The following is a 20,689-nucleotide window of genomic DNA, read 5'->3' on the forward strand; positions in this document are numbered from 1 at the left end:
TACAAAGAAGCCGAGAATAGATATGTCCCTAAGGTACCCATAAAGGATGTTGGTAAAAAGGAGTGGTTAACAAAAGATGGGAGGCAGCTGGAAAAAGAAAGGAGGAGGCCTGGAAGGGATGGAGGAGACGAGGAAGAATCAACGTGTGGAACAATTTCAAACAAGCAAGGAATGAATACACAAAGATTAGAAGAGAAGAAAAACGGAAATATGGAAAAGATATAATGGACAAATGCAAAGACCAACCTGAATTATTTTAAAGACATGTGAACGGCAAATTAAAGAACAGAGAAACAATCGATAAACTGAAAATGGATGGAACTACATATGAAGACCCAGCAGAGATGGCAGAAGTGATGAACAACAGCTTTCATAGAGTTTTCACAAAGGAAGACGAATTCGTACAACCACCGGGCCAGGAAAGAGGAAGGGTTATGCCGGAGATACAGTTAACGGTGCAGGAGGTCAAGGAAAGCTTGAACAAGCTGGATGTAAGAAAGGCGACAGGGCCGGATGGAGTATCAGGGTGGATCCTGAAAGAATGTAGTGAGCAACTTGCAGAGAAACTGCACTCCATAATGAGCGCCTCCCTGAGTGAAGGAAGGGTACCACAAGATTGGAAGAGAGCAAACATAGTACCAATATATAGAGGAGGAAAAAGAGAGGACCCATTAAATTACAGACCGGCATCACTCACTAGTGTGGTTGCAAAGATATGTGAGAGGCTAGTTAAAAACAGGTGGTCGGATTTTTTAGAAAGGGAGAGAATTATCTCGGATTGCCAGTTTGGATTCAGGAGAGGGAGATCTTGTGTCACCAACTTGTTATTTTATTACTCAAGGGTGACAGATTTAATACAAGAGAGAGAAGGCTGGGGGGATGGAGTGTACAGTCGCGATATGAAGTGATGTCGCCGTGTATGTTTATTTTCGATCACTCAGGTATCATTATATATTTTCAAGAGCACATATCAATGATGTCTTACGAAGACTTGTCGAAATATTTTGACACAAAGTGTTTTCGTTCACCAAGGAAAGAGTCAAATGAAGTCCAAATATCGACATATTACTCAAACAGAAAGTAAAATTATCTTTTCATGATCATTGTTGACAACAATAAATCTAACATATGCACAATATATAGGACATGCATCATTAGTCGATATCCTAAACTAGGATGGCGTAATTGATTTAATTTATACTCTCGTTTGATGATGACGTCATCGCCCGCGCACCATACCTATTATTCAGCCCTGACTCACTCTTTGCCTTTTGTGGTCAACATAACGATAACAGAAGCTTTCCGTGGACTTGTAATGCATGATAGTGATCAAGGGAAGATGCCCACAGCCTATAACTACCGAGGGATAGTCGGAGATGGAAAAATAAGAATATATAGCTTCAGAATATTCGTGTTTTGTAATTCACTCTTTGCCGCCGATCGCAAACATCATTGCCTTTCTTGGTCAATATAATGATGACAAAAGCTTCATGTAGACTTCTAATGCTTGGAGGTGATCAGTGGAACATGTCCACAGCTTATAAGTGCCATAGAATAATCGAGGAAGGTGGGGAAATAAGAATATATGGCTTTGAAATGGAGGTGGTGGTCGTGGTGCGGGTAATCGCAGCGTTGCCAAACATTAGGCTGTGGTCCAGTGTTCGTAGAGGCGTCCGGAATTTTGATAGTTCAGATATGGCAACCCTACCTATGAAGGCATTCTTCATTCATCATTGTTACTGAGCAATGTTGCTATATATTTCAGTGGCCATGCTTATGATAAGAAGCCATCATAGTGAATAAAAGGTGTTTAATGTGAAACATTATTTGATCGTTTCTTGATCAATAAAACGCAAAGTAATGCCAGTAACTGTCCATTCCCTTCATGTCATACTGTGCGTGTGTATTAATAACTGCAGAAGACAGTTCATGGTATGACCAAGAATATATGTATATATGTATAACAACTGTTTTGCAAAGATAAGCACACGACGTGAACTAAATCATTTCAAGGTTGTCTTCAGCACTGAAGACAACACATGACATTCGCAGTCGCATTTTTTAAAACAAATGAATGTATAATTGTAATTCAGGTACTACTATGTTATTTTACTGTGTTTTACATCACAAAGTATTATAGATTATCATTAAAAGGGAACATTATAACATAAATAATAAATACACATCACTTCCGTTACCTTCAAATGCTCCCGTACGAAACATTTTGAGAGCGGCGACATCACTTCATATCGCGACTGTACCTGGATTTGAACAAGGCATTCGACAAAGTACCACACAGAAGACTAATTTGGAAAATTAAAAATAGGGGTGGAGTGGGTGATGGACTTATTAAGTGGCTGGAGGACCTCCTAACTAACAGGGAAATGAGGACAGTAATCAAGGGCAGGGTTTCCAACTGGTGCCCAGTGAGGAGTGGGGTCCCACAAGGTTCGGTGCTGGCACCAATAATGTTTGCTGTATATATAAATGATATGGTGGATGGAGTGACCAGCTATGTGAGTTTGTTTGCAGATGATGCAAAGCTATTGAGACGAGTCAGTGATGTGAAAGACTGTGAGGCATTGCAGAGGGACCTGGACAAAATATGGGAGTGGAGTGGTACATGGCAGGTGGAATTCAACCTTGGGAAATGTAAAAAAATAGAGTTTGGTAGGAGTGGTAGAAGATGTGAATATGATTATAAGATGGGAAGTGAGATAATATGCAGAGGAGTGGAAGAAAAAGATTTGGGAGTGACTGTCTCAGAGAACATGTCACTGGACAAACACATCAACAGGATAACGGGACAAACTATGAATTTGCTGAGGAACATAAGGACGGCATTTGTGTATTTGGACGAAGAGATGATGAAGAAAATAATAGTTACAATGATAAGGCCAAGGTTGGAGTATGCAGCAGTGGTCTGGTCACCTCACGAAAAGAACATAAGAAAGCTGGAAAGAGTACAGAGAATGGCAACTAAGATGGTACCGGAACTTAGGGATCGGACTTACAATGGGAGACTCAATAGCATGGGGCTCACAACCCTGGAGAGAAGAAGAGAGAGAGGAGACCTGATAGCGGTGTGCAGAGTGGCGAGCAGGGTGGAGAATCTGGACAGAGAGGACCTGTGTGTGTGGAGCAAGAGAGAAATGAGAGGACATGAAAGAAGTTGAGGGCAACCACGTGTAGGCGAGATGTGAAAAAGTTTAGCTTCCCAAACAGAAGCATTGAGGTGTGGAATGGACTGGAGGAGGAGGTGGTTTGTGCAAGAAACATTCATGATTTTAAGGAAAAGTTGGATAAGAGAGGATATGGAGACGGGACAGCGCGAGCGTACCTCTTTTCCCTTAAGTCACAACTAGGTAAATACAACCAGGTAAATACACACACAGAGGCAATGATCAGCATCTCTGTGCTACCCTCACCTCATATATTGTTTTTCTCTATGGGCATGCACCCAGCCCTCATTTTTAATGATTAACTATAGCACAAAAAAATATTTTGGTGCATATTTCTCATTAAAAGCTTGATTCAACAGCCCAGATATTTTCTGAAGTAAATATTCTAAAATTTCACTCATTACATATTTTTTTACATTATTGTGATATTCAAAAGTCAAGGACAAAATACAATATTCAGATTTGTAGAACATGTTACTCATACTCAGATCAACAATAGTAACCATATATGTCCAGTCTTCAGAACAACAGTATTCAAAAACAGCGCAGTAAGGTTTGGTCCGAGGCTGTTCAGTAGACTGCCTCCTGATGAGAAAGCTCTGCTCACTGCTGCCAACATATCCAGATGTGAACATCAAGTTAAAACATATTTATCAGCAAAATATCTTAGTTATTATCATTATTAGTAGTACTATCACCATTAATGTTAGGCTATTATTATTATTATTATTATTATTATTATTATTATTATTATTATTATTATTATTATTATTGTCATTGTTATTATTATAATTATTATTATTATTATTATTATTGGTTGTAATGGTGTTATCATTAGTGCTATTATTATTATTATTATTACTTTCATTACTGTTATTTAATGTTTTTATTATTTTTAGTATTATTATTATTACTTATTATTATTATTATTGTTGTTATTATTATTATTATTATTATTATTATTATTATTATTATTGTTGTTATTATTGTTATTATTATTATTGCTATTATTATTATTGTGATAATTAGCAATATTATTATTGTAATGATTACTATTTTTTTTATTTATTATTATAGTTATTATTGCTATTTTCATTAGTACTGTACTATTGCTATTTTATGTAATTGTTATCTGTATTGTTATTCCAATTGTTTCTTTAATGTCTTCAGTTTGGGGTCATGTTATCATATCATGCAAATAACTTTCATTAGGTATAAAACATTTTTTTTTTTTTCTACACCCTCAAAAATATTAATTACAATGTCCATCATGGAGCTTCAGCTCAAAGGACCGTAGCTAATGTATTTAGAGTTTTATATTTACAAAACTTTGTCTTAAATATGTTGGCAACAAACCTTTACTTACGTACACACAAACACACTCTTTCTATACAAGAGAAATTGACATGTTACAGGAAAGAGGTGGACTGTGTGTATCTGGATCCAAAAGTAAGGCTTCATAAAGTTCCACAGAGGTAACATTTATGGAAACCAGCAAGCATAGGAAGGTTGAGGAATAACATTTTAATGTTGATGAAAGACAGCTTGAGAGCTGTCTTTACCGCCGCCTCCGCCCTGCCGTTTGACTGTGGGTAATGGGCTGAAGACACTCGTGTGCTCACTCCCCATTTCCTGAAGAATGCCCTCATGTCCTCACTCCCCAGGTTGGTTCCTCCATCCATGGAGAGCTGTTCAGGAGCACTCCAGCAGCAGAAATACTGCTGCAGTTGGTCTCTGATCCCACTCAAGGCCGTGCCCTCTGCTGAGTGCTACACCTCCAACCACCCCGTCAGCCGGCCTGCGTACACTAAGTAGTGGTGCCCCTCCAGCTGACCTATGTCAGCTACTGTCTGCTGGAAGGGGTAGCGAGGAGGTGGTGTGAGTAGTAGAGGCTCTGGGGGCTGAGACGGCGCATGGGTGTTGCAGGTTTCGCAGGAGGAGCGGTGGTGACGAAGATCTCCCTTGATGCCGGGCCAGTACACAGTTTGTCGCACCCTCCTCAACATGGAGTCAATGCCTTGATGACCTGCGTGGAGGCGCAGGTGGTTCTGGTCGTAGGCATACGTCACCAGGCCTCGTGATGTGCCCAGCCTGTCTCTAACACCATAGTACGGCTTGAGACATGTCAGTTCCTGAGCTCTCTTGGGATGCCAGTCACCTGCCAGTACCTTGGCTAACAGCAGCTGGTAAATGGGGTCGTCCTGTGACGCCTGGAGCACCATGTCCTCATAAAGGGTGAGGCTGTCGCTGAGGTCTAGGGCTGCCACCACGGATGCAGCCATAGCAGCCGCTAGCTCCTCGTCCTGTTCCTCGTCTGTCACGTCTGGCGGTGTCTTCATAGATGGATATCTGGACAGAAAGTCTGCAGCGCAGTTCTTCTTACCGGGAAAGTAACGGACGGTGAACCGATGCTGCAGGGTTTGCTCCTTCAGGCGGAACAGGCGCGGATTTATGATGTCCGTGAGAGCCCTGTTACCCAACAATCCCACTAGCGGGTGGTGGTTGGTTACCAGCACTAAGTTAGGTCACCCCAGCAGGAAGAGTCGTGCCTTGCGGAGGAACCAGGCCACCGCAAGGGCCTCCCCTTCGATGGGAGCGTATCCCGCCTCTGCTGCGGTGAGGTGGTGGCTGCCACAGAGAGCCAGGTGCCACCCTCCTTTGCAGCAGAACGGAGCATCAGCAGACCTGCAGGAGCAGTACTGTTGGAGAACCACGAATCCGATCCCCTCCTTACTCCAATCGGTGATGACGGCCGTGGGTCTGGTTCGGACGTAGTAAGACAGCCCGTCCTTGGCCAGCTGGCAGATGGTTTCCTTGGCCTGCCTTAACTTCAGCTGGAGTTGCTCATCCCAGCAGACCTTGTTCCCTGCATGCTTCTTGAGGAGGTCCCTGAAGGGCAACATTACGGGGGCAGTGGCCAGGAATGGCGCCAGTTGGTTAACAAAACCGAACCAAGACCTCCCGTCCGTGATGTGGGCTGTGCCGGCATGGCAAAGTTTTGGATGGCTGCCAGTCTGACCTCTGTCGGCCGTTACTCCTCCCATCCAAGGTGGAAGGTCACGAACTCCACTTCACGGCGGCAAAATCTGAACTTGTGTGGTTTGAGGGTGATACCTTTCTTAGCACACAGTTCCAGGAAGTTATATGTGTGCCAGAAGGCCCCTCGGTGCCGGAGTCGTGAAGGAGCTTGTCATCAACACACTTATGCTTGCGAGGGAAGTCAGCCACGGCATCATCAAACCTCTTAGTGTAGCATTGGTTGCAGGACAATGCCCCATAGGTGTGCGGCAGTATTGGTACCGCCCCCATGGTGTGATGAAAGTCGTCAGGTGTCTGCTCTCCTCCTCTAGCTGATGAAACCCCCAGTACACGTTGACCACAGTCTTATAGGAGTGCGGGGGTACATCAGACACCATGTTGAAGGGGGCCGGGGTGTGGTGCGTCTCCCATAGGCAGCAGGAGTTCAGTTTCTGGAAGTCGACTGTCCTCCTGGGCTTCCCTGATTTCTTGGCGACCACAACCATCCGAGCACACCATTCAGTAGCCTCCCCCGCCAGCACCGGACGAACTACCCCTCTCTTGACGTCGTCGTCGAGTTGTTGTTTTACTTCATTTGCCCAGTGCTTGGGGATGGAGGCTGGTGTGTGGCAAGTGTGGGGTCACACGCCTTCCTTGAGGTGGATGCGATATGTGTGTCAGTGTTGAAAGTTGAGGACGAGAACTGTCGCAAGAGTCACTCCTCGAGACGTGCTACATTTTCTTTGAGAGGCTGAAGAGGCATGGAGGTGGGTCTTGCCGGAATGTCGCCGTCAACGTCGTCACCTACCAGCCCCGCCCCGGCGTCCAGTGGTGATGGTTGGGGAAAGTCTGCGTGGACGAGGCCAAGTTCTTTGCAGGTAGTGGATGACAGGTACATACGCTCCACGGACTTTCTGAAGTATACCTCTTGAACGATGGAGCGTCCAGAGAGGCTGATGCGGCACAGTGCCGCACCAAGGCTGGTGAGGGGGATTTTCGCCAGGTCTTGGATGCTAGCTCGATGCTGTAACTGTGCAGGCTTGAGACCTAGCGACGCCATCAGGGTGGGGCCGGCGACACACACCTGTGCCCCCGTGTCAGCTACAGCCGTCACTTTCCGCGTCACTTCACTCGTCTGTGGCCCCACCACCACCTGTAGGACAGGCTCGGGGCTCAGGGTCGTCACGTCGACGGTAATACCGCTCACCAGTTTACCTGCCTCCTGTGTCCTGGCTGACCTGCACATCTTCTTGAAATGGCCCCGCGTGCCACACGCTCCACACCTGCAAGTGTACGCCGGGCACGTCGTTTTGTCTGCGCTGTGCCTCTCGCCACAATTATAGCACTGCCTGGCCACTGTGTTGGGTTGGTTGTCGGTGGGGGGATTGCGACAACCATGCTTGGCGGGGCGTGCTGGTTGGCGCGAGGCGGCAACCAGAGGCTCCCCCTCAGTGACGTCATCGGCAGTGACGTCAGCTCCCGCCACCGCCCTTTCCCGCGTGAATTTTGCCACGTCATGCTGGGCCGCCTCAAAGGTGGAACAAAAGCTGCATAGGCTGTCTGCATCCTTGAAGGAGTCACACCGGCTGAACACTTCCTGTTTTAGGGCGGAGTCGTGCAGGCCCACGATCACTTTCTGCATTAGCATGTACTCAGACAGGTCACTGCAGCAGTCGTGGCACTGGAAGCCACAATCCACTGCCTCTTGGGTGCACCGAGTCATGTACACTCCCACTGACTCACCTGAGGCCTGGCATGCGGTAAAAAACTCCGACCACCTCACGGCTTGGTTCGCCGTCTGCAGCACAAGTTTACCGATGGCGTCCAGCGCTTCCTTGGGCCCCAAAGCCTCCCACTGTTCTGTATTGAACCTCATGTCCGGGGCGCATTGGAGGGCAGGGACACAGAGCAGCTGGATGTGGAGCACAGCCTCCTTGTTAGGCTATGCAGCCAGACGCAGCCACGTCTCCACTGAGCGGCGTCACATTCAGAATCCTGTAGCCGTCATTTCCATCCTGCACTTCTCTGGGGTAGCAGCAGGAGGTCTGTTGCTAGGTGACTGGCGTGTCATCAGAGACGCTATGCCGCTCAGTATGCCGGTCAGATCAGGCCCTGTCACAGGGAGGGCAGGGCGTCGTGTTGCCCTGACTGTGTTCCCTCGAGGTGTGGGGACTCCTGGGCGGCGTGTTGACGACATTGTAGGCGTAGTTGTGTGACTGAGCTCCCTCACTATGCCATGAAGGATAGAAGGTAAAGGCAGGAGTCCTGATGTGGCGTTTACTGAGTGTGTATATCCTTACAAGGGCCACACGTTATTACCGTAATGAGGCGGCTGGGCGACTGGCGTTGGCGGGAGTTCAGCGTTGCCTCTCTTCCTCTCTCAGTTGCCAGATGCCTCTATCCTACAAAATTTATGTACAGTAAACCCTCAGTTATCCAGGTGCACCATATCCGACCTTGCCCGTATCCGGGAGTTTTAAAAAATATTTGACTTTTTCCAAAAAGTTTTAAAAAATTGTTGCGTGCCCACAGGGGTCCCTCTGGACAAGCCTCCATGCCAGCCCTCTCCTCATCTTAACCCTAGATCACTGTCCCTTGTGATTATAGTCACAGGCGGTAGACCTATGAAGTGTGCAGGAGAATCCTGGCAGTACCAGCTCTCACCACCTGCAACTCCTCTGTCTCTAGTGTGATCTGCATGTGAGGGGTGGGATTCTCTCGCTCCAGGGCAGGCTTTTTTTTTCTGGAAATGATTATCGTATACAGGGACAGTGAATAGGGGTACTTAATTAAGGATGCATTTGATCAGTATTTATATTTTTTTATGTTGGCTTTCAGACATATTGTAATGTTAAAAGAAAAAAAATCACACTCCCTGGTGTCATTATGGGGGGCAGGGGGAAGAGGACACTGCATGGAAACATGGAAATGCTGTCAACAGAAAGCCTATTGGCTTACTATGAGGTTGCCTGCTCTGGTGATTTAACCCCTAAAGGTCGCACAAAAATCTAAGGGCTACCCCCGGAGAATGCAAAAAACACCAGTTTTCTAGTACTGTAAAACCTTTTTTATCAGGTACAAACGGGGGGAAGCTTGTGCTGGGTAACCTGTTTTACCGTTGTTTTGAGATTCACTTCAATAGAATTGCCAAAACTCCTATTACTCCTTTAGAATTGCTGATAAAGTAAATGCATTCTATCCTACCAAACACCAAGTACTGAATACTTTATATAAAGATGCCAGTACAGTCTAGGTAGTGGAGGATGAACAGCCACTTGTGTTTCTCAAGTCTGGCAGATCTCCAACTTGTCCTTCAAGGTAAGCACCTTGCACTTCCTCCTCTCGGTAACCTTAGGCATGTTACTACTGAATAACAGGCCCGGTGGTCCAGTACTAACGGTGAAAGGCAGGTCTCCTTGCTGCGGCACAACACACTGGTCTACGGCAGGTAAACGCGTCGGGTGTACTGGCGATGCCGCATAGTTGCCAACTCTGCTTTGGCAGCCCTGGCGCAAGCAACAGCAGATTAGATCACTGTCATTGTTTTGAGGGCGCCCTTGTTTTGGATGCCAGATAAACGAGGTTCTACTGTACATTTTTTGTAAAAGCAATTATGATACTAAATCTTTTAATATTACAATTGAAAATGATGGTGATACAACAAATAATAACAATTAGAAATAAACAATTAAGGTGTATGTGTGCACATGAGGTAAAGGACTTGGCTTTATGTGCAAACTTCATTGTTTTCTGAACTCAAAAAACAAAAAACAAGTATCCATCACAACTAGCCATGTGACTGAACCTCTAGGCCTGTGTATGTGTGTATATAGGCCTAAGGCTGTCGATAAGTGTATTTCTAAAGTAGAACAAGAGCGAGGAAAGAGGAAGGAGTGACCAACAGTGACCCTGAGGGTGAGGAAGGTTTCAACCCAGCCATAACCTCCACACCAGGAAAAAGACTCCACAGCTTTTCACCAACCCAATCTCCATCCCCAATTAACCCCAAATCCAGCCCCTCCACTGTGGGAAGCCCCCAACCTAGTCCCCATAGCTCCCCAACCAAGAGATGTCATCATGTTTATCATTTATGTGCCCTGCCCAGCAAGCAGCAATGAGCTAGAGGAGATTCAAGATTTTTTTTTACCTTCTTTCATAACCAAAATATCCTCAATCTTTGCCAGCCTGGTCCACACCAACCCGTGGTCAGTAAGGCCTGGGGGGCTGGGCCACCCTGGGGAAGTATTGGCTCCACAAGGGGTAGGACGGGACTCTACCAGCACACCTGGCCTACCAAGCGTCCTAAGAACTTTCTTTTTTAACACTTTTTACAGTTGCATTCAGTTTTTTTCTTGTGTGTGTGTGTGTGTGTGTGTGTGTGTGTTTAGCTAATTTTCATTAACCCTTAACCCTTTCATTGCTAAACGCTCGCAGCGAGCGTTAGGCGTATTTTCTGGTGGCGCTAAACGCTCGCTGCGAGCTCCATCCACAATCAAATCTCCCGCATATGAGAGTGTCCCAACACTAATTCTCACAACACAGGATCGCCAATTGAGTGGATACTTCACTAAATTTGATGGAAAATCATATCAGCCCAGTGTGGCAAATCTACGGACGAGTAACTGGTGGATGTTCTTGCCCAATATAGCGGCATTTTTGCATAGCTTCACCTTTCACCTGACTGATTCTTTGACCAAATAGTTGTAAATATTGCAGTTGGCAATACTCCCTTGCCAGAATCTGAAGGAAAGATGTCCGTAGTTCCCTCAATACGGCTGATCATCCCGCACGCACCGACGTAAGTGTTAACATTCAGCACTCCCTGAATGTGCATGTACGTTTGCAAGAGAGGCATACATAACCGATTCCTATAGATCTGGACCTCCTCTTTTCAATGGTGTCTTTGGTTTTTAGCAGTGATGAATAGTTTTTGAGATACAGAGGTTAAAAGAGACCCCCCATTGGGCTGCTCGACTACGCCTGAGGGGATAGTCGCGTCCGCACCGCACGCAAGGAAAGGGTTAAAGCACAGGCTTATTTTGCTGTGCCTGTCCTCCCACACGGGCACATTCAGGCAAAAACATACCTCACTTCAACCTTTCATACCTTTACTCCTACTTAACTCAGGTAACTGAATGGAGTACCACTGTAAAGTACATACCCTTAACTGTTTTTTGACGTTAAGTTGAAGACTATATGACTTTTGGTAAAGTGAATACGGAATATTGAAATAGGATCACTGAGAGCACATTTTTATAGGCAGTTTTCCACCCCGAGTGGACTTCCCTTTTATGATTTAGTAATAAAAAGCTTAACTTTTATACAGTTTATGTGAACCACACCCAAAAAAACAACTTCCAGACCTTGTTGATGCCCTTGATGGGTATTGAGGTCAAAGGGCATCCATCTTGTGGATGAAATTCACTGGAAGGTGAGAAGAGGTGGGATGTCTAGCGGACATCATTTCAAAGCTTACACAAGGCATACAGTGACCAATAATTAGTCAAGGCAGCATGGTTGGGTATTGTTTGAAAGAAAATGTTATGCTTACTCCAGCATAAACAAATTAAATTTGACAGTGAGCCAAGTCAAAAAATGCCTTGTTGACTATTGTCAACACCCACGGTTTGAGCCCAGGCACCAGCCGTTGACTATTGTCAACACCCGTGGTTTGAGCCCAGGCACCAGCCGTTGACTATTGTCAACACCCGTGGTTTGAGCCCAGGCACCAGCCGTTGACTATTGTCAACACCCGTGGTTTGAGCCCAGGCACCAGCCGTTGACTATTGTCAACACCCACGGTTTGAGCCCAGGCACCAGCTGTTGACTATTGTCAACACCCGCGGTTTGAGGCCAGGCACCAGCTGTTGACTATTGTTGACACCCGCGGTTTGAGGCCAGGCACCAGCTGTTGACTATTGTTGACACCCGCGGTTTGAGGCCAGGCACCAGCTGTTGACTATTGTTGACACCCGCGGTTTGAGGCCAGGCACCAGCTGTCAACTATTGTTGACACCCGCGGTTTGAGGCCAGGCACCAGCTGTTGACTATTGTTGACACCCGCGGTTTGAGGCCAGGCACCAGCTGTCAACTATTGATGACACCCGCGGTTTGAGGCCAGGCACCAGCTGTTGACTATTGTTGACACCCGCGGTTTGAGGCCAGGCACCAGCTGTCGACTATTGTTGACACCCGCGGTTTGAGGCCAGGCACCAGCTGTCAACTATTGTTGACACCCGCGGTTTGAGGCCAGGCACCAGCTGTCAACTATTGTCGACACCCGCGGTTTGAGGCCAGGCACCAGCTGTCAACTATTGTTGACACCCGCGGTATGAGGCCAGGCACCAGCTGTCAACTATGGTTGACACCCGCGGTTTGAGGCCAGGCACCAGCTGTTGACTATTGTCAACACCCGCGGTTTGAGGCCAGGCACCAGCTGTTGACTATTGTTGACACCCGCGGTTTGAGGCCAGGCACCAGCTGTCAACTATTGTTGACACCCGCGGTTTGAGGCCAGGCACCAGCTGTCAACTATTGTCGACACCCGCGGTTTGAGGCCAGGCACCAGCTGTCAACTATTGTTGACACCCGCGGTTTGAGGCCAGGCACCAGCTGTCAACTATTGTTGACACCCGCGGTTTGAGGCCAGGCACCAGCTGTCAACTATTGTTGACACCCGCGGTTTGAGGCCAGGCACCAGCTGTCAACTATTGTTGACACCCGCGGTTTGAGGCCAGGCACCAGCTGTCAACTATTGTTGACTAACGCTGTTTGATGACAGGCACCAGCTGTAAACTATTGTTGACACCGCGGTTTGAGGCCAGGCACCAGCTGTCAACTATTGTTGACACCAGCGGTTTGAGGCCAGGCACCAGCTGTCAACTATTGTTGACACCCGCGGTTTGAGGCCAGGCACCAGCTGTCAACTATTGTTGACACCCGCGGTTTGAGGCCAGGCACCAGCTGTCAACTATTGTCGACACCCGCACTTTAAGGGTTAAATAAAATTAAACAATTTTTTGAATGATAGCAGTTTATTATAGAAATAGTTGTAATAAAATCTAAATGACAGATTTTTGTATTAATTTCCAAAAGCTTGTATGTGACTGCATACAGGGACAGTGGCTCATGACTATCTGGAGGGACACTAATCTAGGGTTCAGTACCTCCTGGCAGGATCTGTCGACTTGCTCAAGCTACGAACTCTGTTGGCGTCCCCTTGGCCCCCGTCCACTTGGGATTATCTTCTAGAGAATTAACCTGATGACCAGGGACATCTGGGTTATTTGCCACGTGTCCGTATAGCTGGAGTTTGCGTGGATGGACTATGCAGGTAGTATATGTCGAATTAGTCTCACAGAGGAGTCATCATTCCACTGATATCCTGTAATTATGCGAAGACACTTATTTAAAAATGCATCAATCCGCCTCTCCAAGTTCCTGTTTAGTGTCCATGTCTCACAGTCATGGAGTAAGACAGGAAGCACAAGTGACTTGAAGATCCATATCTTTGTCCTACACAGGTATCAACAATGCCACGTACAGTAGGCCAAGCCAATCTGCCGTAAGATTCTCTGGCAAGACCCACCATTGTTCTGAATTACACTACCAAGGTATGTGAAATTTTCCAAGATATCAATGTCCTCATTACATGCATGAACAGACTACTGTTTCATCTAGCAAACCTCCAAACACCTGTACCTTGGTCTTGGCCCAGGAGACCTGAAGTCCCAAGGGCTTCGCCTCCTCGTGCAGTGCCTCGAGAGCCATCACCAAAACCTCCAGTGACTCTGCCAGGATTACTGCATCATTGGCAAAAACAAGGTCAGTGACCCTGGTATTGCCAGTGGATGCCCTACAATGACTCTGGTCCACAACTCTGCCCAGTACCCAGTCCATACAAGTATTGAAAAGTGATGGGGCAAGGACACAGCTCTGCCTCACTCCCATGTTCACAGGAAGGAAGCTGGACAACCCCTCCCCACACCTCTCAGCACTCTCAGTCCCAGAATACAGGCCAGTCAGCAAACCAGTAGTCCTCGCAGGAATCCTGCGGAGTCACAAGAGATCCCAGAGTGCCTTGTGATGCACTGAATCAAACACCGTCTTGAGATTGACATGGGCTGCAAGCATCCCTTGCTGAAACTCATGTCGGCGCTCCACCAGTTACTGTACACGAAGCGCTAGGATACGGCCAGTTGTCGACTTACTAGGCATGAACCCAGACTGTTCAGGTCTCTGCAGCTTCAGCAGCTGGCTGCGAATCTGCATCAGCAATAAGTGGGAAACCACCTTGCCTGGCACACTTTGCTGTGCAATTCCACTGTTGTTGTTGCAGTCCTGGCAGTCCCCTTTCCCTTCCCAGACAAGGATGACCAATCCCCTCTTCCAGTCAGGAGGGATGGCACCAGATTACCATACAGCAGTCAAAACCGCATGCAACCCACAGATCATGACCTCACCCCCAGCTTTGAGCAGCTCCACACTGATGTTACAGGTACTAGGTGTTTTCCCACCATATCCTATTGCTGGTTAGCAAAATGGTGGTTGTGTGGCCCCATTGTAGTTAGAAAATTCAAATGCAGATATTTTCCAGTGTTGGTCTCTCACCCAGCAGCTAGCCAGTCTCAGCTCCACTCACTGAGGCTCTGCAGTGTGGTGGTGGTCCTTGAGAAAGCTAAATTTATCTCAAATTGTTGAACAAGTCCTCAGATTTATAATGTGCATAATAATCTTCAACTTAGTAACTTTGCTGCCCTTGATTGCTTTATTAGTGATAATATTGCTGCAAACAGACAAAGGAAAACCCATCCAAGTCCAAGCAGCACATCACTTGAAGAAGTCTGCCGCCAGTATGGAAATAGTGGATCCAGGTTCCACATGTTTTTAGATAAGGGAAACATAAAAGGTTTTCAGAGCCAGTACAAGCTGTGAATGTGTGGTTGGAGGACATGGTTTTGGTCCAAAAGAATGTTCTGGTGAACAGTACCTTCTTACATGAGAAAGTGCTTACCCTTCATGAACACTGAAGATCTTGAAGAACTCGATGGAAAACAATTTGGAGCTAACATTTGTTAGTGTCAAAATTTTATGAAGCATTTTAAATCTAAAAATCATAAGATTACCAGTAAAGCAGCATCAATGTTCCCAGATCAGCTAAATGCAGTCATTGAAGAAGGGGAGCACACCCATCCCTGGCATTGCGTCTGATTGGTTACAAAACTGTGCGTGACAGCATCCAGTGCTGGCGGTGGCGGAAGGTGTGGATCATCACGCGTCATCTGCCACCGCTAAATTCACTTGACCCCCTCTGTCTCACTCTGATCTCCGAGGATCAGGAAAAAAGTTACATCTGGCAACTCACGTGAGAGCCCTCTCTCAGCTCCATGCGGCTAGCCAGCACAAGTGTCTGTCTGCCTCTCACAAGGGGTGGATGTTTGTCACTGATCACTCCATTTAGGAGCGTGTTTGACTGTCAAATTCCTCACCTTTCAGACATTTTTAAGCATACACTGATTATTGGGCAGGGGATTTCCCTACATTTTGTCCTTATTATATCTCTCTGGACACATTTTCCCACCAAACACTGTACCAACCAATGATAGTATATTTATTATGGCACTCACCACCTTGTTATGTTCATTGATGGTTGGGGGATTCCTGTAAGGCTGCTCAGCTACTGGTATCATAATAAAACAGGGTGGGTTCAGTTCACTTGTCAGCCACACAACTCACTGTGGGTGAAAGGGTGATCCAAACTGCACAGTTGATCAGCTGAGTGCAACAAAAATGGCTGCCAACAACAACATCTCCCTCACAATCCCTCAGCTCTTCCAGGCAATTTTTACCAGAAACACCCCCTCGCAACAACTTGGGCTGTTTGGCAACGCAGCTCGTGACAACTTGTTTGCTCCATTGTGTAATGTTGCACAGTGTTTGGTGGCTGTCTCATCAACCAAACGCAAGGGACCTTTCATTATTGTCAATGGAGAGACACGCACTTGACTGAATAAAGGGGAGAATGGCTGCACCTCTGGGCATTGAATCTCCAAGAGCTTCTGCATTGCTTAAAAGCTGGTGGTGGTGCCATGGTCAAGTGCCTCAATCAGTCAGTCCAGCTGGTGTCCACCAGCACTGTGAAACTGGGGTTTGGTGGCCTGAGGGATGCCATGACTCAGCAACATCAGCCAGCACATGTTTTAGGTGTATTTATAAAGTAGCTCTGCACAGGAATTTCAAGTTCTCTGTTTCAAGATTATTCTGGATTTTTTTATTGTTATTTTTTTTTTGAGCTGTCGGTTGATCAGGACTGTGGACACCAAACCGGTGGAGGAGGTTGACCGACCGTACATACCTTCCTTGTGCTCATCGGAGACCAGTACTTATTATTGCATTCTGTCCACAGAGTCGTTGAGAGCAAGAACCCAGAATGGTCTGTTGGAACACATGTGGTGCACTATGAAGGCTGGCGCACTCACACGCTGCTGACGCCTCAGATGCTCAAGGAGAATCGCCTGAGCCTGCCAACACAAGTAGTACCAGAGATGGGCGACCTGTCAAGAGTCTGGGCTTAGGCATCTTGGGCATGCAGGTAAGTACATTTACAGTTATAATTACATGTAAATATACAGGAAGGCCTCTGTCTCACTTTTCAGTGTTATGAACAGATATTATATAATTAAAGTGTTTTGTGCAACTTCTGAATGTAAGAGTTAACAAGTATCTTGTGAGAGGTTCCTAAGAAACTGTTCTCCCCGTGTGCTTGTTCCGGATGCAAGACTCATCCTCGTCAGTAATTGGCTCGGAAGTGACTGCTAGTTTTGCGACCTGGCAGTGGCAGTGGCTGACCTGAAGGACCCAGGTTCAAGTTCCTCCCCCGGCTACAAGCTGATAATTTTCAGTTTTTGCCGAGTGGCTTAAAACTACCTACTTGCTGTCCTTCAAGACCACATATCATCTTGGACTCTAAGGAAACTCTACAGTGGATGAGTTTTGGGGGTCAGCATGAGCCAAAACAAGATGGCACCACTACAAACACTTGCCTGCACTGCGAATGGCTTGGGCTGGCCAGCAGGCCCCATCAAAATAACCTACTGTTGCAACAAGCTGAATTAAAAAAAAAAAAAAATTTGCTTCATATCAGTCTGTAGTATTGAAGGCCGCCCTCTATTCCAGGCCAGTAGACAGGCTGCCTGGCCCGCTGGAGCATGGAGTCCAACCCCTGGTGTCCAGCATGTAGATTTTTTTACAACAATGGAAACAGCTCAAAGCATAAAAACAGAAAACAACAAACAAAGCATTCCAAGTGCTGCTTCAGGAAAAAGAGTACAGAACAAGTGGCCAGAAGGGAAGGTTAAATGCAATTGGAGATGTGTCTTGATGCTCCGCTCTTAACCCTCTCGCACACTGTAAGTTGAGCAGTGTTCACATACCTTGATGAGGACATGGCAAGGAAATTAATTGTGACCTTGATACGCCCCAGACTAGAATATGCATCAGTGGCTTGGTCGCCATCACTTAAGAAACACGTTAGAAAACTGGAGAGGATACAGAGAGCGGCAACAAAAATGGCACCTAGTCTGAGCGACCTGCCTTATGAAGAAAGATTGCTGAGGCTGGACCTCCCTACATTGGAAATTAGAAGAGAAAGAGGAGATTTAATAGCAGTGTACAGGGTGATGAATGGTCTAGAGAAACTGGATAGAGATGACCTTTTGATAAGAGAAGAGAGAAACTTAAGAGGAAATGGAAAACTGATGAGAAAAGGAATTTGTAGAAGAGACATCAAGAAGAACAGCTTCTCACAGAGATGTGTGGGGGTCTGGAATGGGCGGAGAGGGAAGTGGTACAGGCTAAGTCAATAAGCGCATTTAAGGCCAAATTAGATAGAAGTACAGGTAACTCTAGATTTACGCGAGTATTGTGTCCTTGACATAGCTGGGCGTTATCGCGATAAGTTATCGCGATACTTTATCGCTGATAACAAAATCGGATTATCGACCATCTGCTACTTATTTAAATATATATCAGTATCTTCGTTACTTTTGTAACCAAACTAGCGATAATCGCTACTTTTTTTCTGCCTCTCAGAAAAAACGTTGTCTCCCTACTGCGCATGCGTGGCCCGGTGTTGTATGAAAAATCTTCGGGGTATGAAATATCTTCGGTGATGAAATTTCATACTTAGATCATGAAAATTAAAACACTAGGTTATTTTTTTATGCTACTCAAAAATCAATATATCATAGAGAAAAATCATTTAACTTTGCCCCAAAAATGATTATTCACTACCTCAAATTTGATATTCCATATTCGTTTGTGACTATGCCATGGTATTGAAGGCATCCGGTGTTGTGTTATTTGGTGTCCCATCGTCAAAAGCTGGCGCTTTTGTTTACAAACACTGGTCTCTCGTGAACTGCGCATGCTCAGACCATTAAGTGTTGACCTGTACAGTCTCACATTGCTTTTTTAACCCATTAAGAGTTGCTGGAAAGGTGAATCAAACATACAGTGCCACCATCCTCGCTGTTTCTAGAACGACATACACTCTGTACATATAAATACAACTCGTACAGAATGCCATTCTAGTAACAGCGAGGACGGTGGTAGTGGTAATATATGTCTGATTCAGCCTTCCAGCAACTCTTTATTACGGTTTAAAAGCTTTGTGAGACTGTACAGGTATAGGCTTGCTGATCTGAGTATGCACCGTTCACGAGAGACCAGTGTTTGTAAACAATTTTTGACGGTGGAGACGTCAAATAACACAACACCGGTTCAGGCATTTCTAGTATTACCGTCCATATGTACGTGTCAACGTGTGGTTTTAAGGTTCTGTACGTTTCCTAAAATACAGATAATGAAAATTTGAATTCATCAATGTTGTTCTATCTGAAATATCAATATAGTATCGTTTTCGCCTATCGGACTTATCGCTAGCTAGTATCGGAATTGTGGATTTATATCGGGTATCGGTTATCGGTTATCGCCTATATTTGTGTCTCTAGTTAACGAATATCGGTTATCGCCGTTAAGGTTTTTCATTATCAGTTATCGGTTATCGGGAATAAGGTTTTCTGTTATCGTGCCCAGCTATGGTCCTTGAAGAGGTGGCGTAAATCAAAAACAATGTAAATCAAACAAGAGGTAGGTTTGTACCTTTAGTGCCTACTGTATCACTCTCCTCTCCCTCTCGTGGTTCCTCCTCTGGCTGCCCTTCCCCTCGTGGTAGCACAGCAGCGAGGGTGTTGTTGTTGTTGTTGAGTAGCGTGGCGGCGTGGGTACTGTATTGTTGTTCAAGTGGCGCGCAGGAAGAACTGAGCTCAGCTGTGTGGTCAAGCGCTGTGAGTCCAGTTGCGTGAGACATCTGGTGGCCACTCCATAAAATATCGTGTATAAGTGAAAAAATGTGTAAATTAAACATTTATTTGGATTTTGGACCCCGCATTATTTCAAAAACACGTAAACCAAACTCGCGTAAATCGTGAGTTACCTGTAGTTGGAAAGACAGCATAGCATAACTCTGTTCCTGTGAATCACAACTAGGTAAATACACACACAATACACACACACACACACATACACAAACACACAAACACACAAACACACACACACACACACACACACAAACACACACACACACTAGAACAAAGAAGAGAAAGGGGAGACCTAATACAAATTTATAAATTATTAAGCAAAATGGAAGAAGTAGATAATGAGGAACTACTACTTAAAGAAGGAATAAACACCAGGAACACAAGAGGACACAGTAAAAAACTGAGGAAGGGAAGATGCCTGAGAGACATAAAGAAATATAGCTTCCTGCAAAGAAATATAGAGGTTTGGAACAGACTAAGTGAGGATGTAGTATCGGCGAAGAGTGTGCAAAGCTCTAAGGAAAAGGTGGACCATAGGCTCCGTATCCTTGACGGGTGTTGGGAGGGCTTTTGCGCATCAGCTCGCGAAATAGGCGGGCAACATTATCGCACTCTCTCGATCTACCCTCCTTCCCCCCCACACACACACCACACATTTTATATATCTATATATATATATATATATATATATATATATATATATATATATATATATATATATATATATATATATATATATATATCTATATATAGGAAGACACCTACCGAACGGGCGAAGCCACTCCCGGTGAGGTATATATGGGAGGTGAGAAGGAGCTGAAGCCTCCAAAGACCCTTCCCATGTCCTCACTAACTGTTTCCCTATTGTCTCACCAACACCGGAGAGTAGTTCAGCATGCTCTAAAGACAGATCCTCTCTTATCCACACCACACTACATTCACACAACATATACACCTTTTCCCAAAATTAAAATTTCAAATGGCGCACATACACCAAGCCTCGGAGTCCCCGACTATGGGGGGGACCACACATTCCCCCCGGGAGGACTCCCCGTCGGGATGCCGACCCGAGAGGTGTCTTGATACCTCCGCGCACCTCTTTCTGCGCAA

The 20,689-nt window shown here is 45.8% G+C and overlaps 1 pseudogene; it reads left to right on the forward strand.

Moving 5' to 3' along the window:
- Positions 1 to 20,689, forward strand: part of LOC126982387 (prostaglandin reductase 1-like) — a 168,087-nt pseudogene that overhangs the window by 40,646 nt on the left and 106,752 nt on the right.

The sequence above is a fragment of the Eriocheir sinensis genome, chromosome 50 (genome assembly GCF_024679095.1).
Source record: "Eriocheir sinensis breed Jianghai 21 chromosome 50, ASM2467909v1, whole genome shotgun sequence".
Classification (NCBI taxonomy): domain Eukaryota; kingdom Metazoa; phylum Arthropoda; class Malacostraca; order Decapoda; family Varunidae; genus Eriocheir; species Eriocheir sinensis.